The sequence below is a fragment of the Apodemus sylvaticus genome, chromosome 6, assembly GCF_947179515.1.
Source record: "Apodemus sylvaticus chromosome 6, mApoSyl1.1, whole genome shotgun sequence".
Classification (NCBI taxonomy): Eukaryota; Metazoa; Chordata; class Mammalia; order Rodentia; family Muridae; genus Apodemus; species Apodemus sylvaticus.
This window is the reverse complement of record NC_067477.1, coordinates 136,188,869-136,215,027: the sequence shown is the minus strand read 5'-3', so window position 1 is coordinate 136,215,027 and position 26,159 is coordinate 136,188,869. Positions and strand designations below refer to the sequence as shown.

The window sequence follows — 26,159 nt, the reverse complement described above, 5'->3', positions numbered from 1 at the left end:
TCTTTTCTGTCTCTTTTTCTTTCAGTTACTGACTTATGTACAATTTCCCGGATACCTGAGGCGTTGTCACTAATTCTCTGAAGCACCCCATCCCTCGTGCCTCCTGGGCACCTTGCCCTCCAGGAAGCTGAACTCCATTGGTAAGCCTTGCTGTCTTCTGCGACCCTGAGTGGGAAGGCGTGGCTTCCTCAGTTCCCTCTCCCAAGCCCTCCCTTTGCAGCTGCTGAGAGGTACAGCCTGTCAGCTCCATTATTTTTCTCTCAGATGCTAATAAATTATATTCAAGCTTCCTTTTGAGTCCATTCTAAATGTTTTTATTAGCAAGGCTAAGCCCTCAAAAGAGGAATCCCAAACTCCCTAGCAACACTACCACCACCATTTTATATTTGCTGGTGTGGCTACTTCCTTAGAGCACAAAATAAGGGTCATGACCCGTGCTGTGTGAGGCTGACAAAGAATTCTTCAACCTCTGGCCTCACTGAGGGAACCCACTGCACCGATAATTCAAAGTGTCGGTGCATTTTCCCAAGATATGCATATTTCTGTTACGTTGAGGCATTTCTGGCCTTAAGGTTAATTTTATCCAGTCGTGCTTGGTCTTCAGTCATGTGCTTTAATGAATATCGTTGCTGCTGGGAGAAGTTCCCCCGCTGGGTTGTTGTATTTCAGAAATGTCTGATTCTGAAAGTAATAGGAACTTATTGTAGAAAATGGAAACATGGCTTGTGACTTTTCTTGTTTCTTGACTTTTTTTTTTTTTGAGACAGAGTTTCTCTTTGTGGTCCTGGTTGTTCTGGGACTCACCTAGACCAGGCTGGCCTTGAACTCTGAGATCTGCCTGCTTCTGCTTCTGGAGTGCTGGAATTAAGTAGGCCACAGCCACCTGCCTGGCTTCTTTTGTTTTTTCTTAGTTGAATAATGCATGCATGCATTCCAGGGGTGAATTGTTCTCCAGTGAGGTAGTGGGGAGCAGACTTGGGGTGGTGCTACCCATCTGGGACCTCAGCTCTTGAGGTGCTGAGGCAGGGGTGTTGCAAGCTTGAGGCCAGCCCAGGCAGCAATAATATTTTTCCAAAAAAGGAGAAAATATAGGAAGGGTTGGGGAAAGACGTGGAGGTCTGAGACAGGAAATGTCTGCAGCTGAGGAAGCCAGACATTACTCTGTCTAGCTGCTACCCAAGTGGAAGCTCCTGTCTTGCCTACAAAATCTTCTATAAAGGATGGAGGAGACGGCTCAGCAGGTAGGGGTTTGCTCGCTGACCAGCTGAGTTCAGTCCCCATCCCCAGACCCCACACACTGAGAGAGAACCAGCTCCTTTAAGCTGTCCTGTGACCTCCACACTCATGCTGTGGTGCATGTGTCCCCCCAAAATGCAATTAAAAGAAAAAAAATTCAGTACAAAGCAATGCTCGTTGCTTATGAACAGAAGAGGAGTTTTAGTCCTATTTAATGACCTGCTCAGCGCTATGACAAACAACCTTTGAGCTAGTCCCACAAAGTAACAGAAAAAGGTAGAGAGAAGAAGCATATTGGATTAGATCTGTCAGCGACTTCATAGAAATGACCAATTTTGACTTAGGGTATGTCCTTGTACTGTGTGTGCATGTGTGTGTGTGTGTGTGTGTGTGTTATACAGACCTGCATTACATACTTTCCTAGTTTTTGTTTTTCTTCTAAAATTAAATCACAGTATTTATAGTGACTTGAATGAAAATGGTCCCCATAGACTCATAATACTGAGTCACCAGGGAGTGATACAGTTTGAGGATTAGGAGGCGTGGCCTTGTTGGAGGAACTGTGTTACTGGGGTTGGGCTTTGAGCTTTCAAAGGCCAGGCCAGGCTGGCCCAGGGGCTCTCTGCCTGCGGTCTGAGGATGGCAATGTAAAGCTCTCGGGCACTTTTCCAACCTGGCTGCTCTGCTTCCTTCCACGGACCTTCTCAAACCGTCAGCAGTCTCCAACTAGATGCTTTATCTTATAAGGGTTGCCTTGGTGCCCCTTCACAGCAATCCAGCAGACGAGAAGACCTGAGTCTGAAACCACTTAAAAGCCAACTGGGATGGCATCTGTTTGTGACTCTAGCACGGGGAAAGCAGAGGCGGTGGACTCTAGCTAGCCAGTCCAGCCAGTGGGTGAGCCTTAGGTTCAATGAGACAGCCTAGCTCAAAAACTAAGATGGAGGATAATGAAGGCCCCCACTGCACACACACACACACAAAACACAGATACATACACAACACAGAAACACGCTCAGACACACAAAATAAATACCTGGGAAATTCAACTCACAAAAGAGCAAGGTTTGTTTGGCTAGTGGTTTTGGAGTTTTGGATTCATGGTCAGATGGCCATGTTGCTTTTGATCCTGTGATAGGTTAGTGATTCATGGCAGGGAGCATATCTCAAAGCTGTTGAATGACCAGGACTCAAACAGGAAAAAGAAGGCAGGGTCAGGCAACTCTCTGTGAGGGGATAACCCCAATAGCCCCAACACCCAAAACTGTGTGCTTAACACTGCTGCCGGCTTCACACACACACACACACACACACACATACACATGTGAACTGTAGTGGTCTCCTGTGTTATTTATGTAACCACTTCTCCATTACAGATGTTTATCTCCACAAGCTATTGTCATGATAACCCTAGTATAAATACATTTAGATATAACTCTACATGAGTATCTGTAGATATTCCTTAAGCATGAGCAAGCACAATTTACAGGGCAACTTTAGCTATCTCGGAACTCACTACTGTAGACCAGGCTGGCCTCAAACTGAGAGATTCCTCTGCCTCTGCCTCCTGAATGCTGAGAGTAAAGGTGTGTACGACACACCCAGTTAGTGTTTGGAAATCTTGACACATTTTTCCATTTGATAAACAGTTTTCAGAACAGGTGATTTATACATTTCAAACACGTGAAAAAGATTTTTTTCAACTTTTAAAAAATGTCTTATAAATGGGAATGAAATCAATGAACTTTTTTTTTCTAAATTTCAGTGCTAGGAACAGAACCCGGGGGCGTGGCCATGCTAGGTCAGTACTCTAGCATCTATCTCATTACCCAGAACCCTCACTGCTGTGTCCATTTTATAACGGTCCCTCGTGCTGTTAGATGCAGCGTGGGTCGTTCCTTCTTATATCTGCTGGCGAAGGTGTCATAGTTCACTCACCCCATGCTGAGCTCTTAGGCAGTTTTCCAATAGTTCTTTCCCTATAATGTATCTTTTAGAAAATAAATGCCCACTGTTTTTGAGAGTTTCCTAAAAGTGGAATTATTGGGCCACACATGTTTAGCTTTAATAGACATTGTCAACTGCCCAAAGAGATTTTAACAGTTTCCGCATCAGCAAGGCATGGAAGTTGCAGTTGCTCTGTGTCCTTGTCAACACTTGGCGCTGTCAGACTTTAAGATTTTAGCTGTTCTGGTGAACGTGCATTTTTCTGTGCTTACACGGAACCTTTATTTAGTGCTCTCTTTGTGGTTTTGATATGAATTTCCCCATCTGTTCTGGTCTGCTTATTTTCATACCCACTAAGTTGAACAGTATGGAAATATCTTTGTCCCGTCTGCAAGTTCCTCTTTTCACTCTCATAATAGTACCGCTGCATTAACAGAAGTTTCAGGAACTTTAATGCAGTCACAAATGGCTGGTGCTTTTTATAATAGCTGCTTACGTCATCTCTGCCCACTCCAAGAGTGTGTGGATGCTCTTCTATGATCTTTTTCTCTAGTAGTTTGTCATTTACTCTTTTACAATTAGACATATGTGATCCAGTCAGGTAGAGAGGGGCCCAGATACCTTGCATATTAAACAAATAATTATCAGCCCAACACAGTGCAATGGCAAGGCATTGTTTACAGAATTACAGAGGCACAGCGTCACACAGGACTTGTGCACGTGCACAGTGAGATAGTAGCATTCATTTCTTTTTTCCTGATTGCTGTGTACCCATTGGCAACTATTTTAACCTTCACCTTTTATTCATGTTATAAGTACTTTCCCATGTGTCATCTGACTTGGATTTATTTATAGTTTCTCTTGCTGTAGAGAGAAACTCTTACATTCTTATGAGATGAAGTATATTCATTTTTTAGCTTAGTAACCTTACTCCCATTATTTTTATACTTAGGAAAATTTTTCCTAATCTCCATGAAGTTTAAATGTAATGGGAATATTCACAATGTAGATGATATGTAACCACATGAATGTAAATGTTATTTCCTATAATATATCCACACCCTTCACTTTCTAGAGTAAAGAAATTGAAATAGGAGCCTAAAGGTAGAGAGAACAAGTCTGGATTTTAAATTGCAACTTCTGCCAAAGTGTTAGCGGTCTTCTGTCTTCTTTAAGTCACCAGCACAGCTCTTTTATCTCTGGTAGAAAAGATTGTTCCCACCTGTAGCTATTTACTTAGGCTCGATGTGACCAGGGGCCAACATGGAGCAGAAATGGCTGCAGTGACCTACAGGGGACCTCAGACCACAGTCATGGCAAAGAAACAAGCAGAAAGAACATAGTGACAGCTATGTAATGAGAACAGAGCTGAGGAAGTCCCCTGGTGGAAGCAAGGCTGAGAGGGTCAGCAGACCCTCACCTCAAGTCCCACCCCCAACTCCCACCGTGCCTGAACTCTGTGTGGGGGAGGGGCAGAATACATCCTGGAAAGCCCATTTCGGTGAAGCTCGGTGACGAAGCTTTCTGTGTCACCACACCTGCTGGGGTGGAACTTCCTACTGAGTCATTCACGCGCCCACGAGTAACTCATGCTCCCGCATGTGACCCCAGGAAGTTCATGGGTTCGCCAGCCTGGGTGAGTGGAATAGCTTGTTTATGCCTGTCACTGTTGTATCTGGGCTGAACAAATGTTTCTTTACATCTCTCCAGAAAAAGTAATGCAATCCATTTCTGGACAGAGGACAGTCCCAGCCAATGCAGTGGCTTCTTGTGTCTGGTTTTCCAAGCATGCAGGGGGTCTCTGGTTTCAATGACTAGAGCTGAAACTGCCAGGCAGTGGACCTGCCTGCTGTACAAGTTAGCAGAGTAGTCAGGTACCTGCCAGACAGCAGTGTTGAGCCGCTTGGACCTACTTGGTAAATGGTGAGGTTTTACTGTGCCTGCCCAACATGGTAGTGGTCTCATCTCACGGGTCTGCTCACTGTTCTGAAGTACAATGGGAAGACCCATAACTTGGCTATTTAAGGTTGTTGTTGTTTGGTGTTTTGTTTGTTTTTGGCTTTTTGTTTGTTTTCTGTTTTGTTTTGTTGAGACAGAATATTCCCATTCATTTTTTGTGTAGTCCTGGCTGTCCTGGCATTTCCTCTATAGACCAGGCTGGCTTTGAACTCACAGAGATCTGCCTGCTTCTGCCTCCCAGGGTTCTGGGATTACAGGCCTGCACCACCACTGCCCAGCTCATTGTTTTTAACAAAACCAGCTCCTTAAGTGACCCTAGAGAGAGGTAGGCTAGAAGCCCTGGTGGGGTGGGAAAGGAGGTTTTCATTCTGCCTTGATTTTGATCCTGGGCTTGGGATTTTTTTTTTCCTTTGCAGGAGACATAAAGGAAAGGCATAAACCCCTCTTGGCACAATGTATGTTGTGCTTAGTTCATGGCCAAAGACAGTTTTATGGGAAAGTATGCTGCGAGCCAGCAAAGCATTTTCTATCCCTCCATCCATAGTTTTAAAAACAAAAACATTAACTAAAATAAAATCTCCTCATCTCCCCAGGAAAAGAAGAGGAGGGGGACAGAAGGAAGTCACAGCAACTTTCTCTAATATGAAACGTTTCAGATTTTAGTCTTTCCAAAACAAATAATGCAAAGGACTGATCACAGCTATGGGGCACTTGAACCCGGGCTTTCCGCTGGTCGATGTCCCGTCCGCTCCTCTCTTTGGTGGACAGCCAAGAGAACGAACACTGGGAAGGCGGAGAGATGAGTGTCTCCTTTGGCTCTCCCATATGGCGCTCTAAATTCCTAGGTTTTTTTTGTTTTTTAAGCTAAAATAAGCCAATTTAGATGGAAACATATTTTTTTCTCCTTTCCTTCAAAGCATGTTAGATCAGAGGCTGAAGAGACAGCTCAGCAGTTAACACTGCATGCTGCTCTTGCAGAGGACCAGGTTCAGTTCCCAGCACCCAAGGGTGGCTTATAACCACGTGTAACCACAAGTCCAGAGGCTCCGGTGCCTGTGCTGTGTATCACCTCTGGACACCAGGTACACACATACACACCTGCAGGCAAAGCCCTCATACACATAAAACAGGTGAATTTTTAAGTTTTTAAAGTTATGTTAAATCATTTCAGTTGTATTTTAGTTGCTGTTCCATTGACATGAAGAGACACCATGGCAAGGAAACTCTTAGGAAGAGCTTAATTGCAGGTTTTCTTATGGTTTCAGAGAGTGCTGCATGAGCATCATGGCAGGGGAGGGGGAGGGGGGAGGGGGGACAGATAAGCATGTCACTGGAGCAGTAGCTGAGAGCTTTGTATCCTGGCCCTCAGGCAGGGGAGAGGGAGAGGGAGGGAGAGGAGGAGAGGAGGGAGAGGGAGGGGGAGGGGAAAGGAGAGGGGGAGAGGGAGGGGAAAGGAGAGGGAGAGGGAGAGGGAAGGAGAGAGAGAGGGGGAGGGGGAGGGGAAAGGAGAGGGAGAGGGAAGGAGATAGAGAGGGGGAGGAAGAGGGAGGGAGAAGGGGAGGGAGAGGAAGAGGGAGGGGAGGGAAAGAGAGGGGGAGGGGGAAAGAGAGGGAGAGGGAAGTAGAGGGAGAGGGAGGGGGAGGGAGGGGTTGGGGAGGGGGAAGGAGAGGGAGAGGAAAGGAGAGGGAAAGAGAGGGGGAGGGGGAAGGAGAGGGAGAGGGAAGGAGAGGGAGAGGGAGGGGGAGGGAGAGGGAGGGGAGGGGAAGGGGGAAGGAGAGGGAAAGGGAAGGAGAGGGAAAGAGAGGGAGAGGGAGAGGGAGGGGGAGGGAGAGAGAAGGGGAGGGGGAGGGGGAAGGAGAGGGAGGGGGAAGGAGAGGGAAAGAGAGGGGGAGGGGGAAGGAGAGGGAGGGGGAGGGAGAAGAAGGGGGAGGGGGAAGGAGAGGGAAAGAGAGGGGGAGGGGGAAGGAGAGGGAGAGGGAAGGAGAAGGAGGGGGAGGGAGAAGAAGGGGGAGGGGGAGGAAGAGGGAAGGGGAGGGAGGGGAGGGGGGAGGGAGGAGAAAAGAAAAACAAAAAGAAAAAAAAAGACTTATCTACAAAGGTTTTGGAGAGGGAGGATGTGCCTGGGCTTCAAACACAACATATCATTTGCCAATCCCTTCTTTATACTAATAATGATAAGTCTAATAATAATAACTATAACATGCAAAGAGTACTCACAGTGGTTCCCATGAGGTAATTACTCATATGTAAGGATGATGTTGAACATAGTTAACAAGTGAAACGAACAAGCAAACAGAACGCAGATGTAGACAGGGGTGTACCTGGGTGGATGGGACCCTGGGCTGGAGAGAAAGCCCGCAATGAAGAGAGTGAAGAGAATGCAGCTTGCGCTCAGCACCGGGTACGGTGCCTGGCGCCCGTGAGTGCCTGCGGCTCCAGCTCCAGCGGGTCTGCGTCCTCCAGGCTCCACAGACACCAGCTCGGCTGTGCACGCACCCCCACTGCCACCACCACACACACACCTTTTAAAGTAAGGCTTCATAAAGGAGCAAGTCCTCCTGGATGACACACATGAGACACGCGGCAGGGCTGGGGCTCTGTGTGTGCTTCTAACTCTAGAGCCGCCGTCTAGACACTTGGTGACACTCCCACTGAGCACGGGCAGCCTGGTCATACCATCTCCAAAATCACAAGGAGGGAGCCACGGTCGCACAGAACCCTCAGTATGCTGGTGCTCACAGGGAAGACAATGTACACAGAGCCAGAAAGAGGTGGCACATACCTCTGGCTAGTATGCTTGAGGCTGAGACAGGGGCATGACAAGTTTAAGGCTACATCATATAAGAAACTGTTTCAGGAGAGAAAGGAGAGAGAGAGAGACACAAAGGGAGAGAGAGATAGACAGACAGACAGACAGACAGACAGACACAGACACAGAGAGAAGAGTCAGAGAGAAGTCTTTCATAGATGTAAATCCCTTTGGCTCCTCTGACTTGACACTTCCCCTCTGTCCCTACAGTTCACTCTCACACCTCCCCTCCACACCCCCATTCAGGTCTCTGCTCAAAGCCTTCTCAGCCACCATTTAATTAACAATTTTGCTTTGCACTTCCTTTCTTTTGTCTTGCTTTATTTTTTCTCCAACAGCACAATATACCATTATTGGATATACGATGCTTTGAGTTTATTTTGTTGTTTTTGTCCCTATCTTAGTCAGGGTTTCTATTCCTGCACAAACACCGGACCAAGAAGCAAGTTGGGGAGGAAAGGGTTTATTGAGCTTACACTTCCACGTTGCTAAAGGAAGCAGGAGCTGATGCAGAGGCCATGGAGGGATGTTTCTTACTGGCTTGCTTCCCCTGGCTTGCTCAGCCTGCTCTCTTATAGAACCCAAGAGCACCAGCCCAGAGGTGGTACCACCCACAAGGGGCCCTCCCCCTGATCACTAATTGAGAAAATGCCCCACAGCTGGATCTCATGGAGGTGCTTCCCCAACTGAAGCTCCTTTCTCTGTGGTAACTCCAGCCTGTGTCAAGTTGACACACAACACCAGCCAGGACAGTCCCTAATTAGAGTATGCACTCCACAAAACCAAGGCCTCTGGACTGTTAGCTGCTGCATCCTTAGCATGACACTTATTTTAAGCAGGAGCCCAAGGAGGCCAGAAGGACTCGGTCCCCGGGAGGTGGAGTTACAGGAGGTTGTGAGCTGCCCGACCTGGTTGCTGACCACTGAGCCTCGCCTCTCTGGAAGAACAACAAGCACTGGGACCCACTGAGGCGGCTGTCCAGCAGCACAGCACTTTTTGAATGAATGAATGCCACTTAATGTATAAAGGTCACAGAGTTCAATAATAAAAGCAGTAGATTAGAATCGGAGGTGGATTGGAGCCCCAGCTCAGCACTGACTAAGGTATGGTCAAGTTAACCAGAAAAGGCCTCCAGAGCTGCAGTGGAAGGCCGGAGACAGAGTAACCGCAGCGTCCTAGCGGGCGAAAGAGAAGAGATGAGCCGATGTATGTATACAGGCCGATGTATGTATATGGCCAATGTATGTATACGGCCGATATATATATACAGGCTGATGTATGTATACAGGCTGATGTATGTATACAGGCCGATGTATGTATACAGGCTGATGTATGTATACAGGCCGATGTATGTATACAGGCCGATGTATGTATACAGGCCGATGTATATATACAGGCGATATATGTATACAGGCCGATGTATGTATACGGCCGATGTATGTATACAGGCCGATGTATGTATACGGCCGATGTATGTATACAGGCCGATGTATGTATACGGCCCGATGTATGTATACGGGCCGATGTATGTATACAGGCCGATGTATGTATACAGGCCGATGTATGTATACGGGCCGATGTATGTATACGGGCCGATGTATGTATACGGGCCGATGTATGTATACAGGCCGATGTATGTATACAGGCCGATGTATGTATACGATGTATGTATACAGGCCGATGTATGTATACGGCCGATGTATGTATACAGGCCGATGTATGTATACAGGCCGATGTATGTATACGATGTATGTATACGGCCGATGGTGTGGTCCTCTGGGCCGCTGTGAGGACTTTGAGATTTGTTCTGGGTGAGTGAAAGCAGCAGAGGATACCAAGCCGTTGTGGAGTGGTCTGTTTTAAGTACTGTGAGACTGAACCAGGGCAAGGGGCTGGGCGAGATCAACTGGCTGTTCCTGCAGTTGACGCAGGAGACGATGGCAGCTCCAAACAATGGCGGCTCTGGCCTTGTGAGCATCAGTGGCGGTGGTGACAGACGGACAGGTCCTGGAGAGAGTTTGAAGACAGAGTTTATCCAGGGTTTAAGATTGGAACGGAGAGAAACAGACAGTGACTCCTTCCACCAGGGATTAGGAGGGAGCTAAGGGAGGAGGGTGGGGATCAGGCAGTGCGATAGAGGTGGGGACAGCTCGTTAGATAGAGGCTGTCCAAGGAGATGCTCAACAGAGAGATTAGAAATGGCCGCCCAGCTATTCACAAGCACACCTACAGACAGGTGTTGTCTGTCTTGCTTTTGTCCTGTTCTGTGCTTTTCATGACACTCTGTATGGAATCCAGGGCCCTGCACTGGCTAGGATGGTGTCTGTCACTGAGCTGTGTGTCCCCAGTCCTCCAAAGGAACGGCAAAACAAAACAAAACAAATAAACAAAAAACCCAACACTTGGGAAGCAGAGGCAGAAGAATCTCTGAGATCGAAGCCAACCCACTCTACACAGAGAGTTACAGGCTAGCCAGAGCTACACAGCGAGACCCTGTCAGTAAATAAATAAATAAGGAAGAAGGGAACAGGACAGTCTGCAAATGGTATAGTCCTCCTGTTCTTAACTCCAGCTCAGGAGGCATGGTGAGGCCAGCTTGGTCTACATAGCTAGACATTGCCTTAGGGAAAACAACAGTGCATGGGAAACACAAGGGCAACACATACATACACATCACACACACACACATATAGACATGTAGACACAAACACCACACACACATACACATACTCACACACACTACACACAGACACACACACACACATACTATATACACACTACAGACACTTATACACACACACTCAGACACTATACACACCCAGATACATACCACACACACCTACACTTAAACACACTCATATTCACAGGTTCACATACTATACACACTCAGACACATACCCCACATGCTCACATTCACAAGCACTCACACATACACAGCACATACACATACACACATACACCATACATACACACTACACACAGTCACACACACTACCCATACACACATACAACACACATACATCTGCTCCCATTACAGATGGTTGTGAGTCACCTTGTGGATTCTGGGAATTGAACTCAGGACCGCTGGAAGAGTAGTCAGTACTCTTAACTGCTAAGCCATCTCTCCAGCCTTTGTTTCTTTCTTTTAAAGACAGAGAAAAAGAACAAAGTTAATTGGATAGGGACATGGGGAAGATCTGGGAAGAATTGGAGAAAACATAAGCAAAATATACAAAAAAAATTTTGAGGAAGAAAATCTTTAAAAAAGAGAGAGAGAGAGAAATAGGAGATGAGGATGTCACCAAAGCAAAATACAAAATAATTTAGTAATAATTGTTTTTCAATAAACTAGTAAAAAGCAGTGCAGTGCTGGTGACACATACCATAATCCTAGCATTCTTGAGGTGGAGGCAGGGGAATGAATCCAGAGGTCAAAGCAGGCCTCTTTACATAGGAAGGCCCTGCTTTGAAAAACTGAGCAGCAAACTGTCATATACTACTGATAGATAAATTAGGCCACAGGAACACTAAAGAACGAACATCAGAGAACGAAGATGAGTGTGCATGGCAGACAGCTTGCCTGGCACGCACAGGCTGTTTCAAGCATTGAAGAAAATACATCATCAGAGTAACAAAATATAGATTACAGCTTTTCCTGGCAATCCTTCTAAAAGTAAAATAAGAGAAAATTTTACATTGATGTATGATACTATATTTATTCATACTAAAAATAATGACTGACATATTAAAAATGGCCCCTTTTGACATAAAAGCCCATTAGCTTCCTATGCTGCTAAGCCTTGCTCTCTGGTACCATCTAAACGCGTCACTCAGGATGAGGGCGCTAACATCTGGGCCCCAGCCTGGAGCCGCCTGCAAATGACACAAATCCTGTATTCATCTCTGTGGTAAAAAGAAGAAGAGGAGGGGATCTTCTGACTTGACTGACTCTGGCAGCTCCCAGAGGAGAGGAGAAACAAACCCCAAGAAAACAGAGCTTAGCCGGGCGGTGGTGGCACACACCTGTAATCCCAGCACTCGGGGAGGCAGAGGCAGGCGGATTTCTCAGTTCGAGGCCATCCTGGTCTACAGAGTGAGTTCCAGGACAGCCAGGGCTATACAGAGAAACCCTATTTCGGGAAAAATAAAAAACCAAATCTAAAAAAAAAAGAAAGGAAGGAAGGAAGGAAGGAAGGAAGGAAGGAAGGAAGGAAGGAAGGAAGGAAGGAAGGAAGGAAGGAAGGAAGGAAGAAAGAAAGAAAGAAAGAAAGAAAGAAAGAAAGAAAGAAAGAAAGAAAGAAAGAAAGAAAGAAAGAAAGAAAGAAAAGAAAGAAAAGAAAACAGAGCTTACCTTTCTGGTTGTTTGTTTGTTTGATAAAATTCCAGTTTCTCTGAAACAGTACAAACAAAAGCTTAAATTACACAGTCCTTTAAAGATTACCAGATTACCAGGCTGGAGCTTCTCTGGATTGGAAAAAGAATTAAAGTCTGGAGTGGAAAGAGAATTAAAAAAGCAAACAAACAAAAACAAAACAAAACAAAACAAAACAAAACAATCCTTGAACTGTCCCTAGAGAAAGATCTGATGCTCAAGTAGTTGACTTCCTGGTGGCTCCTGGGAGTGTGACTTCCTTCTTCCTGACCTTGAATCTACTCTCGGTTTGTTAGTGAATCTGGCTGGAGGCATACCCTGCTCTTCCGGGCTCTTCCCCAGTCTATGTGAAGGGACTAAAGCTTTCTCAGCCCCCTAAGCTCTCAGGGGAGATCTGACAGGAGGGAAGAAATTCCCCACCAATCTTACAGCAGGACTTCTGTGGGCAATGTCGTAGCCTCACCCTTCTGATTACCCTTGTGTCTCTTCCTCTTCAGTTCATCTGGATGACGGAGACTGTGTTCTCAGACACAGTCCCTCAGAACAAGAGAATTTAGGTCTGAAACTTTTGTATGTTATAAACAGGGTTCTCAATCTGAGGACTGTATTCTGGGCACAAAAAGTCCCTCAAAATTCTTATGTTGGAAATCCTAACTCCCAGTGTAGTGGTATTTGGAGGAGGGTGTCGGGGACCATTTATGGTTGGGTTAGTTCTTTAGGCTTGGGCACTAATTATGGAAATAGTTTCTCTCCACTCCCACCCCCCAAATCTTAGTATTGTAGGATGGTAGCAGTCAGCACACTGAGAGGTCCTCACCCAATACTTAATTTGTTGCTACCTTTATTTGGACTTCCAGTCTCCAGAACTTGAAAAATGTCATTTAGTCTGTCATAACTTGTTATAGCAAATCAAACTAAGACATTGTGGGTCAAAACTCTGATCAGAAATTCAAATAACCCCATCAATGACTCACAAAAGACTATAGAATACTGATACATAGGTGATCTTATGGCCATTTATAACGTAGGCTTACAAACAACTTCAAAATTGAGGATCCTAGTCTTATTTCTGACTTGAAGGCATAACCAATATCTATGAGTACTAATAAATATGATGAAATAAGAAAGACTTAAAAGGATATCCATAAACCAGGAAGATGGTTTAGCAGATAGACAATGCTTGCTGCTAAGGCCAAGAACTTGGGTTTGACCTTCTTGCTGGAAAAGAATAATCTTGGTGTCCTACAATTCAATACAAGAACGAAGAGAAAGAACCAAGCAAAGCAACTTCCTTTACACAAAGGATGCACCAAAACCCAACCCAGTCCCTGAGGAATTCAGGGCTGTGAATGGGTCTTCTCACCCCTGGATGCGGAGACTTTACAAATCTTTTGGGATAGGCCTGTTTACAAAGAGTTGATCAAAGGGAATGAAAGGGAGGAGTCCATTGCTCCAGGGTGAAGTTCCCGGAAAGGCGATAGCAGGAAAGGTGATAGCAGGAAAGGCGATAGCAAGAAAGGTGATAGCAGGAAAGGTGGGGGGGGGGTTGTTTGGGGGTGGGGGTGGGGGTTGTAATAAACAAAAAGTGTATCTGGTGTGAGAGATAAAGAGATTTCCATAAAAGTTTTACTAGGTAGAAGATTTGTGGAATATTGGCCCCTGCCTACCTAGTTATCTATGATAGAAAACAAAAAAATGAAACACCTTTTCACCCCTAGAACCTACAGGATGCAAAGAAAGAACCAAAAGAACCAATTCCCCCAAACTGTCCTCCAACCTTGATATGCAGGCCCTGGCACATGCCAGCTGGACAGATGGACACACACAGAGTAACGTGTAGTTTAAAAAAAATTAAGATAGTTACATTTAACTTGTCCAACGTTATCAGTGTTCACCTAAGAAAGTATAGGATCCCAGTCCTCAGAAGACACTTGTGCTAGGTTCCCTACCTGTTTCATAATATCAACCTCAGGTTCCAAGACAACTAAATCCTTAGCCTAACTGCTTTTCTCCTTCCTTTCCTACCACAATAATCTGTCCGAAAGTCAAATGTGACTTTTGACAGCCATTGCAATTAGTGTTCTGTGCAGTTGAACCTAACATAAGGCAGAGACTGCAATGCTGAGGTCAAAAATAGTCTGTTTCTAGACCGTGGGCTCGCACAGCAGAAGTCAAGGGACAGGATCAGCACTGTTGTAGCACCTGGAGAAAGACTGTTCAGGAAAAGAGATCAAGAAAAACACGACTCAGGCTAGAGAGATGGCTCAGCAGTTAAGAGCACTGACTGCTCTTCCAGAGGTCCTGAGTTCAAATCCCAGCAACCTCGTGGTGGCTCGCAACCATCTGTAATGAGATCTGATGCCCTCTTCTGGTGTGTCTGAGGACAGCTACAGTGTACTTTATATATAATAAAAAAGGGGAGGGGGTAAATTGTATCAGAGAAGGATTATAACTCAAAAAGGAAAAAAATTAAATGCTGTTTGGTGGTTTTCATTACAATCACATCTGAATTACTGATTCAGCAATTAATGGAGGTACAGATATTTTTAACATACTTTTTTGTACCTCTTCTATATAACTCCCTGCTCTACTACTTTACATCATCAAACAAAGAATATTGTATTCGCTTTCTTTATATGAAAAGAGCACATATGTAATCGGTTTGGATTCAGAAAATACAGGAGGTTATTAATAAAATAATTTGAAAAGAGAACCATTATTAACATTTTTGTGAGTGTTTTTCATGCATATATAAAGCAGAAAGTCCTTTTTAACTATATCACTGCGGTGCTTTTTCTTCTGCACACTCTTTGTGTCTATGATCCCACCCCTATTCTGTATGAAACGTTCCTTCCCTTTAGATAATTAGGAGTGTTAGGACAGGAATGAAGAGAGCCTATATTCAGCTTTTTACTTCAAAAGTAAGAATTTTGAATGGATACTAAGAATTTTGAAGCCAGGTGTAGCAGAGCATAGCTGTAATCTTAACACCTGGGAGGTGGGGACAGTGGGATCACAGGTTCACTTCATCCTTCAAGGTCACAGTGACATAGCAAGTTGAGACCCTTTCTTAAAAACACAAAAGGGAAAAATGTAGTCAAACATGGTGGCCACACCTGGATACCAGTGCTCTGAATACAGGAGCAACATGACTCTAAATTACAGGGTAGCCTGGCCTGGCTACATCACAGGATCCTGTCTCAAAGCAAACAAAAGAATGTGAGCTGGGAGCGAGGAGTGAGAGGGAGAGCACGGGAGACAGAGAGCATGGAAGAGAGAGAGAGAGTGGAAGAGAGAGAGAGCGTGGAAGAGAGAGAGAGAGCGTGGAAAAGAGAGAGAGCGTGGAAAAGAGAGAGAGTGTGGAAGAGAGAGAGCGTGGAAAAGAGAGAGAGCGTGGAAAAGAGAGAGAGCGTGGAAAAGAGAGAGAGCGTGGAAAAGGGAGAGAGCATGGAAAAGAGAGAGAGTGTGGAAAAGAGAGAGAGTGTGGAAAAGAGAGAGAGTGTGGAAAAGAGAGAGAGTGTGGAAGAGAGAGAATGTGGAAGAGAGAGAGGATTTATGGGGGAGACAGGCAGTAATGATGCCCTTCATCCCAGAATTTGGGAGGCAGAGATATAAGAGGATCTCTGTGAGTTCAAGTCCAGCCTAGTCTATAGAGCAAATTCCAGGACAGCCAAGGCTACAGAAAAACAACAAAAGTCTTAAACTTTGGGAGTTAATTCTCTCTTTCCGTTTGGGTCCTGGGGATGAAACTCAAGGCACTGGCTTGGAGCGCATGCAGCGCCATAGCCTGGTGTCCTTCACGGGTGTTATTGTTTAATGTTTTTATTTATAATTTAGAGAGCAAAGACTATGTGGCCTAGGCTGGTCTTGACCTCACGTGACCAGAGTGTCCTTGCGCTTCAGGCCCTCCAGCCCTCACTGTCCCAGTGCCACCCACAGTGCCCAATCCTTTCCTCTGCCCTCTACTGTGAAACACCTTCAGTGCTGCATGAGGCAGAGACTGTCACTTCCATCCAAACGTTATCCCTGCACATAAACAAAACCAAAAGCTGAACCCTCTCCCTACATGTTCCCCCCACCAAAAAAACCCAAAGACCCAGGCAGCAAACAGAAGACAGTTGAGAGGAAGAGTGCTCCGCCCCAGGACCGCGCCCAAGCTGTCGCTGAGGTTAGTCACCTCTTTTCTTTCCATTTTGTGACCTCCATGTCCCAACTGTAGAGAGTGCCTTTGCTACCTTACATGGCCTGAGTGACATGCAAATAAGAAAATGACAAGCCACCACTTTGAAATGATCACATACAATTTTTAATGCCAACCTTATTCGTCGTGTATGTACCTGCGTGTGCACACGTGAGAGCCACAGGATGCACGTGGGAAGTCTGTTCTTTCCTTCCACCAAGTTGGCCCCAGTGATCAAACTCAGGTTGGCAGGCTTAGCAGCAAGCACCTTTATCTACTGAGCCATCTTGTCAGCCCTACCACGTCATTTTACCAGTGATCCCCGCCTAGAATACCAAAGAGCCAGAAAACAGGCTGTCCTTGCTGGATACTCCACTGGTGTAATCTTTCCTGCAAATTCGAATAACTACCACGCCCCTCCACTTCATCCAAGCAACCACTATGGGCCTTGCCTGCAGCCACAAGTCTGTAGTGGAGGATTGTTGGGTCTTTCTGGAACAACTGAATGATTTTTGCTTAGTTGACTTGTGGCAATTTAGTGGTGTTGGTGTGAAAAGTTATTTAGAAACAGGGAAACAATCTGGGCATTTATCATTCTAACAGTGATTAAAGATCTGTCCTTAAAAGACTGAAAACAACCTCCCCAATTAACTGGTCTTAGAGGTCTTGATTTGAAACTAACAAATAAAAGTTGAGATTTCACCAGGCGGTGGTGATGCACACCTTTAATCCCAGCACTTGGGAGGCAGAGGCAGGTGGATTCCTGAGTTCGGGGCCAGCCTGGTCTACAGAGTGAGTTCCAGGACAGCCAGGGCTACACAGAGAAACCCTGTCTCGAAAAACACCCCCCTCCCCCCCCCCCCCCCCCCGAAAAAAAGTTGAGATTTCCTTCACATATCAAATCTTAATTTATGGGATAAACAATCAGAAAGCCTGATAAGCCTTGATCCTGGGACAGATGCTAATCTGTTCTGTGGCACACAGAATGTGCCAACTCCAATAGTTTCATGGTCTCAAGTGGAGTGGGCCTAAATTATTCTTTTCCTATGTTTCTGATGAAATTCAAACTCGGATATTATTCACCGTCTGAGAAATATCTTCTTGGAAAAACAAAAAAACAAAAGAACCCGCACCATTTTGCTGTTGTTGAGCGCTTCATTTAAGCTCTGCCCTCAGAAGGCAAAGGGGAGATCTGGGCTAGCCTGGGTAGGCAAGATCTGGGCTAGCCTCGTTTCCACAGCAAGTTCTAAATCAGCCAGGGCTAGTCAGTGAGACTCCTCCCCTGTCGCAAAACAAAACATAAAAAACAACACTTTTTAAACATTGCTGGATAAAAAATAAATTTTATTGCTGAGCCAATTATTCCCTTATAAATAGTAAATGAGTATTTTTCATAGCCCAACACCTGCTTGAAGAAACAGAATGAAACCAGCCCAGTTTAGTCAGAGAAACAGGTTACATCAAGCAGCGCATATCCTCTCTGTGCAGTAAAAGGCTTATCGGCCCCTAGGAGACGGCAGAATTTCCACTAGGTTAGGCTTCTGGAGAGAAGTTAGGGCATGGCATCCTCCCAGGACCTCTGGAGGAACAGTCAGTGCTCTTAACTGCTGAGCAGTCTCTCCAGCCCTTTAAAGTCTTTTCAAGACAGGGTCATATGGTTTGGTTTTGTCTGTCTGTCTGTCTATTGTTTTGTTTTTGTTTTTGTTTTGTTTTGTTTTAGACAGAGTCTCACCACATAGCATTAGCTGTTCTGGAATTCCATAATTAAACCAGGCTATCCCCAAATTCATTTAGATTTGACTACCTCTGCCTTAAAGTTCTCTTAAAGTCCAAGAAAAATTTAAAGTCCTCTTTTGTCTTTGTGTAACTATTACATTTTAAATTTGTAAAATAATAAAAAAAAAATTTATTGCCACAAACTTTCAGCTCTCAGCCTGCATAACACTGACTTGCAAACACTGGAATCATTAATATTCCACAGCAGACACTTCCCTTCTTCAGTCCACAGTCCATTCAGAAGTTTGTGGACGTGCTCTGGGACTGCCGGATGCTCAGAAAACAAGACAGTGTGTGCTCAGGGAACAGCCGGCTCCGCATCCTCTGCCGCTCGCTCTTTACGACCCTGGCTCATACCTAGCGGTAATTAATTTACTGGGAAGAGTTTATGAAAGGGAAATGATGATGCAAACACTGCTCTCTGATTTTAAAAAGTCCACTTTGTTATCCTTCCCTTCACTGCATGTTTTTAAATTGTAACCATTTTTCAAAGAAGCTATCAAATTACATTGATCAAATTACATTATGTGGCAACCATAAAACCCAACAATGTAAACATTGTCAAGAATCATCTTACAGTCTACAAATGAGTTCTGAAGAGTATTTGACAAGAGCAAAATGCCAACTGAGCTAGACGGTGTCCCTAAAACTTGTCTAAAAGGGCCAGAGCGGTGATGAGAAGTCGGGTGGCTGACATACTACCGCCTGCTGTCCTGAGTCTCCGGATTCTCTTTGGCCTGCCTGCCATGCGTTACCGTGAGGAAAGGGATCCTGGTTAATGATTTCTATGCCTGTTGTTTTGGCTGTGTTGTCCAGAAAGCCCTTTCAAGGTTTTTCTTTGGAAACCTGCTTTTACACATGCAGTCCAAGCAGAGGACAGGCATCCACTAGTCAATTCTGTGTCTGTCCATTGTCAGCGCCTGCTTACGCTCTGGGAAGGGTAGTTTGTATAGACAAAGGAACACTACATGCCCATACTAATAATCTCAACTCTCAGGAGGCTGAGGCCAGAGACCTGCCTGGACTACACAGCAGACTCTGATAGGGAGGAGAAAAAGAATCCTGGGTTCTAATTCTAATTTTGCCCATGTCCCTTTGTAGAGCTGTGTCTATTGGCAGTCCACTTAAACTAATGAGCTGTCAATTGGTCCTCTGTATAAAGAAATAATAACTTCTCTAACTCCCTCTTAGTTACTGTGGGGAACAAACAAGACAACTCAAGAGACAAGTACTTTGGAAATTCTAAAATCCTAAGCAACTATAACAATTTTTATTGTGGCAAAATACGATGTAAAAATCTGTTTTCACATGTTTAGGAGTAGTGGTAGGAAACACCACCACCCTGTATCGCAACCAGCCCAACAGCCATCTTCCCAGACTGAAGCTCCTCATTCCCTAAACCATCCCGCCCCGTTCCTCCTTACACACTTTGCAACTCCGTGCTACCATCTAGATCCATGATTAGACTATGTTAAGTCCTCCGACATGTTGAATCACATGGTATTTGCCTTTGCTGTTGTTCTGTTGTTGTCTTGTCTTGTTTTTGTTTGTCTCTCTGTGTAGCCCTGTCTCACTCTGTAGACCAGGCTCGCCTTGAACTCAATGCTGGGACTAACCAGCGTGCACCACCACCTGCCAGTATTTGACTTTTTCTCTATTTCACAAATCACAACACCTCCACGGGCCTCCCTTGTTAACATTTTGCATTAAAATTTTGTTTTTCATTTTTAACTTTTTGAGCCAGGGTCTTGCTATGTTATCCAAGATGGCCTCAAACTCCTGGATTTAAGCAATTCTCCTGCCTCACCTGCCAGAACTCTTGGGTAGGAAGTGAACAGCACTTCTTTTAGGCTGAAAATTGTTTCAGAGACGCCCACATTGGTATATCCGTGCATCTGTCAAAGCACATGTGAGGCGTTTTACTCTTTAAGTGACAATGAGTAACGTTTTTGCGATGACTGGCAAGCAAGATGTTCAGGCGGCTGCTGGCGAGACTCTTTTTTTTTATTTTAAAGATTTTATTTATTTTATGTATATGAGTACACTGTCACTGTCTTCAGACAATCCAGAAGAGGGCATCGGATCCCATTACAGATGGTTGTGAGCCACCATGTGGTTGCTGAGAATTGAACTCAGGACCTCTGGCAGAGCAGTCAGTGCTCTTAACTGCTGAGCCATCTCTCCAGCCCTGCTAGCGACTCTTTTGGGTACTTATCTGGTGATGCAGTTGCTGGGTAATTCCATATTGAGCATTCTGAAGAGTTGCCATGCCATCTTTCGCAGCAGCAGCACCCTCCTACCCCCCCCAACGCCCCCACCAGTACCCTCCCACCCCACCCCACCCCACCCCCACCCCCACCAGCACCATCACCATCACCCCCACCCTCACCACCACCCCCACCAGCAAGTTCCTAATTTCTTCACAGGCTTGTCAACTTGTGATTTTCCATCTTTATCTTCATCTTAGTGACAGCTCCTGTAATGGAAGGTTACGCCTCACTGTGTTGGACTTGTGCTCAGTGGTGACTGGCAATACTGAGGGTCTTTACATGTGCTTACGGCCATTTGTCTCTTCAGAGAAACATCTACGTAGGCTTCTGCTCTTTTTAAAACTGGGTTGCTTCCCCTTCCCCCGCCCCGTTGTGTTGTAGTAGATGGTCTTTATCAGCTCTGAATAGCAGTCCTTTGTTGATGTGTGTCTTAGTTAGGGTTTCCATTGCTGTAAAGAGACACCGTGACCAAGACAATTCTTATAAAGGGCAACGTTTAATTGGGGCTGGCTTACAGGTTCTGAGGTTCAGTCCATATCATCCAGGCAGGAAGCATGGCAGCGTCCAGGCAGACATGGTACGGGGAAGGAGCTGAGAGTTCTACTTCTTTTTCCAAAGGCAAACAGGAGAAGACTGGCTTCCAGACATTTAGGAAGAGGGTCGCAGAACCCACCCCCATAGTGGCACGCTTCTCCAACAAGGCCACACCTCCTAACAGTGCTACTACCCCCTGGGTCAAGTATATTCAAACCACCACAATGTATGATTTGCAAGTATTTTTCTCTCGTTTCATGAGTTACCAATTATTTTTTATTTTTATTCATGTATCAGATCCTACTTAAAAGATATGTTTAAACTTTACCTTAATTATTTAGGAAATGAGAATCAGCAAACAGACTATGTCTTTATAAAAACTACACTGTAGTTTAAAAACTGAATGACAGGCAGGAAAGATGGCTCAGCTTTCCCTGCTGCTCCAGCAGAGGGCCCTGTCTGTCTGTCTATCTGTCTGTCTCTCTCACCACATACACCATGAATGGGAGTGTGCACACACACACACACACACACACACAATCTTTGGAAATCACAAGACTTTTCCATTGGCAATTTTGTCTTCAGGTTCCTACTTCCTCGGTTCATAACTTGTCTTAGTAAGATACAGTCACGCAATGTCTGATGAAGACTTGGTTAATGACAGCACATATGTAGTGGTGGTCCCACAAGATCATACCACCTAGTGATGTCATAGCCATTGTAATTTCTGTAAATGCATTCAATGATTTTGACGTAATGTTGAAATTGCCCAGCAACACATTTCTCAGAGCTTATTCCTGTCATTAAGCAGTGCCCGACTGTATTTAGTTTACTAGCAAACTGGAAAGTATATTTCTTGACTTGCACAGTAATTAGATTAACAGAATTAATAACAGAAAACTAAAGCTGTAGATGCCTGCAGGGGAAATATAATAATTCTCTTTTAAAAAATAACATATCTGCTGGGCGGTGGTGGCACACGCCTGTAATCCCAGCACTTGGGAGGCAGAGGCAGGCAGATTTCTGAGTTCGAGGCCAGCCTCGTCTACAGAGTGAGTTCCAGGACAGCCAGGGCTACACAGAGAAACCCTCTTGACTATGCTTTACCAATCACAGAGGAAAGGCCAACGAGCCACACCCTAGACCCCTGCAGAAGCAAACTGTTAAACTTCATGGAAAGAAATAATGCTGAAAATGTGTAGAGCTAGGTGGTGGTGGTGGTGGTGGTGGTGGTGGTGGTGGTGGTGGTGGAGGTGGTGGAGGTGGTGGAGGTGGTGGAGGTGGAGGTGGTGGTGGTGGTGGTGGAGGTGGTGGTGGTGGTGGTGGTGGTGGTGGTGGTGGTGATGGTGGTGGTGGTGGTGGTGGTGGTGGTGGTGGTGGTGGTGGTGGTGATGGTGGTGGTGGTGATGGTGGTGGTGGTGGTGGTGGTGGTGGTGGCGGTGGCAGCAGCGGTACGCGCCTTTGATCCCAGCACTGGGGAGGCAGAGGCAGGCAGATCTTTGTAATTTTGAGGCCAGCCTGGTCTACAGAGCAAATTCCAGGACAACCAGGGCTACACAGAGAAACCCTGTTTTGAAAAACCAAAATGGGGAGGGGGAGGAGAAGGGAGGGAAGAGGCAAGGAGGGGAGGAAAGGGGAGGAAAGGGGAGGGAAGGGGAGGGGATGGAGGAAAGAATGCCTATAAGGTTTTCACTAGTTTTTCTGTCCTAGGAATTGATCAATTGACTCCATATTGAACACTAGAATCAGGAAGCAGTGAGTCCAGTCTTACTTCACAAACCTCTCACTCGGATGGGGAAAGGATCAAGGAAAGAGGCAATGACAGTATAGTGCTGCAGAGAGCTAGCTCTGGGGGCATTTCCATCTGGGTAAGTCCTAGCTAATTGCTGTGAGGAATACCTCAGAACTACTAAGCCAGCTGCTGACGTGTAAGGGCTTGTGAAACCTATCACCAATATAAAACTTACGAAATGTTGATTGCTGTCATTACAGTCTGAGCGCCCTTTCAGTGCTAAGAGACAAAGTTCAGGTACCTGGTAGTGTGTGTGTGTGTGTGTGTGTGTGTGTGTGTGTGTGTGTATAACAGAGACAGTTATTTAAATTTGATTTCATTACAAAAGTATTATATTATTCTTGTAAAATGATGCACATACAGATCTCCCCCAAGGTAGCTATTCCTAACAGTCTGCAATAGTCTATTTCATATAAGACACCTCTAAATTGAAAGGTACTAAAAAAATAAAGAAAATATAGCAAGGATTTCAATAAGCATTTGCTACCTCAGATCTGTATGAGTGGAGAGCAGTAACACCCAAGTAGCCTGGGGTGCATAACTAAAAGGGAGATGTATTTACTTTCACACCCATGTTTTTATTTCATGTTTATTATATATTTATTGAATTAAGGGATAGCCACTCCCAAAAGACCTGACCCTTACAAGATCCTGTTTTTCTTCCAGAATCATTCTTACTACCTTAGGCAAGGGTTAAAGAATGTGATCCTCGCCTCTGGAAGATTTATTCTGTGTTACTCAAGTGAGACTCTGCCTCAAAGAAGATAAATCTCTAGTTTCTGAAACATTGGTCAATATGAATATACTGGTCCCCCGTGGGCTGAGCCGGCGTGAAGGAGAACGTGGCTTGTTTTTATTCATTGCCTTACTTTCTGTACTAAAATCCAAAGGGTCTTAAGAGATGAAAAATGTTAAGCTGTGACCTGTCCAACTGTCTGGTTGCTTTGTCGCAGGCAAACTAAGAATAAGATAATACACAACACGAATAGAACAATGCACAGAAAGACATGCGTGAAGAACCTGGGCTCCACTCTTACAGCTCCTGCTCTCTTGCCAATTATATGCATAATGTTAAATAAATCACTTCACCTCCCTATACCTCTAGTTTTTGTCTCTAATTACCCAATTGAATACCCAGCTAGGAAGATCAAAAGAAATTGTGTACAGATGGAAGCCCCTCACAAATGTAGCATATACAAATCATAAGGTATTATTAATTCTTATAATTATTGGTACGCAATGCACTCTTACACTCAGGCACCTTCATATCAAAATGTACATACAGATAAATCCATTAAGTATTCATTAGCATGTCCCTAGAAGATAGGGTGTCAAGGCTGACGATGGTATAGACACTCCTTGGAGGAATTAAAAGATTCTACATAATGTATCTGGATCAGGTTTATTAAATACACACCAAATATGACCTCAAAATCAGTCCTGACTGACATCTGCTATGCCACTTCAAATGCCACCTGAATGTCAACTTTAGTTTGGACAAGACAATGAGCAAAACTGAGAGAGCTAAATGAACTAGCAGAGAATCCTGAAAGAAATGAGGAATTGCAGTCTACGGTAAAAGATTTTTTTAAAAATAGCTATGCTAGGTGTTTTTCATTTTTGTTATTTTTAATTGTGTATATGTTTCTATGTGCACATGAGGGCAGGTACACCTGGAAACTAGAAGCACTGAATTCACCTAGATCTGTAGTTACAGACTACTATTGTGAGTCACCTGACAGGGAACCAAAGTCAGAACCTCTGGAGGAGCATTGCAGATGCTTACCCACTGAGCCTTCTCTCCTGCCCCTAAAAAACACTTTAGATCTTATGTCAACTACAGGTACTTGGCATGGTCTTTCACTTGCTATTGCTAACGTTAGAAAATGCTTATGAAAGGCTAGATGCAGCAATATGTCTGTCCTCACAGCTCAGCAGAGGCTATCGCAGATCTCCAAGCCAGCCTCTCTCAAACCAAAACAACAAATCTTGCAAAACACAGATACAAGTTTGACTAGCTTACTCTTTAAATAATGTAGAATATGTCTGAAATTTTAAAACATTTTTCTTAGAGAAAAACACAACCGTGGAATGTGCAACAAAAATGAGATTCTAGTGAGAGAAAATTGGACCCAGGAGACAAAAGCTTAGCATGATTAAAAGGAAGTTCATATGCAAACCTGTATCTATATGTAAATATTCCTATTTTCTATACATTCCAGGCAATGGTCTGGCTCCCTTCAAATGAGATCTGAGTGAACTGAACCATATATTGTTCTTTTTGTTTTTCATTATGATATACTATCAATAAAAAAGTTGAAAAAAATTCAATATTTCATACATAGATATTGTTTTAGGGGCTGGCAAAAATATCAGAGTAATAGAATTTATATGATAAATATTCATAATATTTTCTATTATAATTGTTACTATTTCAACTTCTTTAAAATGTGTGAACATTATATGTGAAATCTATGGTTCATTTTCAAGTCTAAGTAATTGTATTGACATTGCCAGGTGCTACTGCTTCAGCAGAATAAAATTCTTCCAATTTCATTGAAATTAATTTTAAATTAACATCTAATGTTTGAGAATTATTGTTTGATATGAAAATATTGAAGTTGAGATCCTTTTGTTCAATATGCATATTAATATACTCATGAACAGAATTATATGATATGTAGAATTGACTTTAAAATAATTGGATAGAACTTAGATATATAAATAAAAAGATTGATCAACAGTTTGTTGTTATTGAGGTAAAATGAAGGATACATGGAAGACCTTCAAAGATATTTAAAAGTGGTCTGGAGAGATGGCTCGGTGGTTAAGAGCACTGACTGCTCTTCTGAAGGTCCTGAGTTCGAATCCCAGCAACCACATGGTGGCTCACAAACATTTGTAATGAGATCTGATGCCCTCTTCTGGTGTGTCTGAAGACAGCTACAGTGTACTTACATATAATAAATAAATAAATCTTTTTTTTAGAAGAGTGCTGGCTGTCCCTCTGAGGACCCGAATTCATTCCAGGCACCCACATGGCAGCTCACAGCTCCAGTTCCAGGGGATCTGTCACCCTTGCACACACATACAAGCAGACAGAACATCAATATTCATAAAATAAAAATAAAATAAAGAAATCATTTTTTAAAACTGGAGAAAATAATTTTTAAAAAATATTTAGCCCGTGGATTTCTGAGTTGGAGGCCAGCCTGGTGTACAGAGTGAGTTCCAGGACAGCCAGGGCTACACAGAGAAACCCTGTCTCGAAAAAAACCAAATCC

At 44.3% G+C, this 26,159-nt stretch overlaps 1 long non-coding RNA gene across 1 annotated transcript; it reads left to right on the top strand.

The window, feature by feature from the left end:
* Window positions 1–4,752: 4,752 nt before the first annotated feature.
* LOC127686773 (uncharacterized) lies at window positions 4,753–23,924 on the top strand. The gene is made up of 3 exons (XR_007978242.1): window positions 4,753–4,819; window positions 22,794–22,951; window positions 23,542–23,924. It is a non-coding gene; the product is annotated as an uncharacterized LOC127686773 (long non-coding RNA).
* The last annotated feature ends 2,235 nt before the right edge of the window (window positions 23,925–26,159 follow it).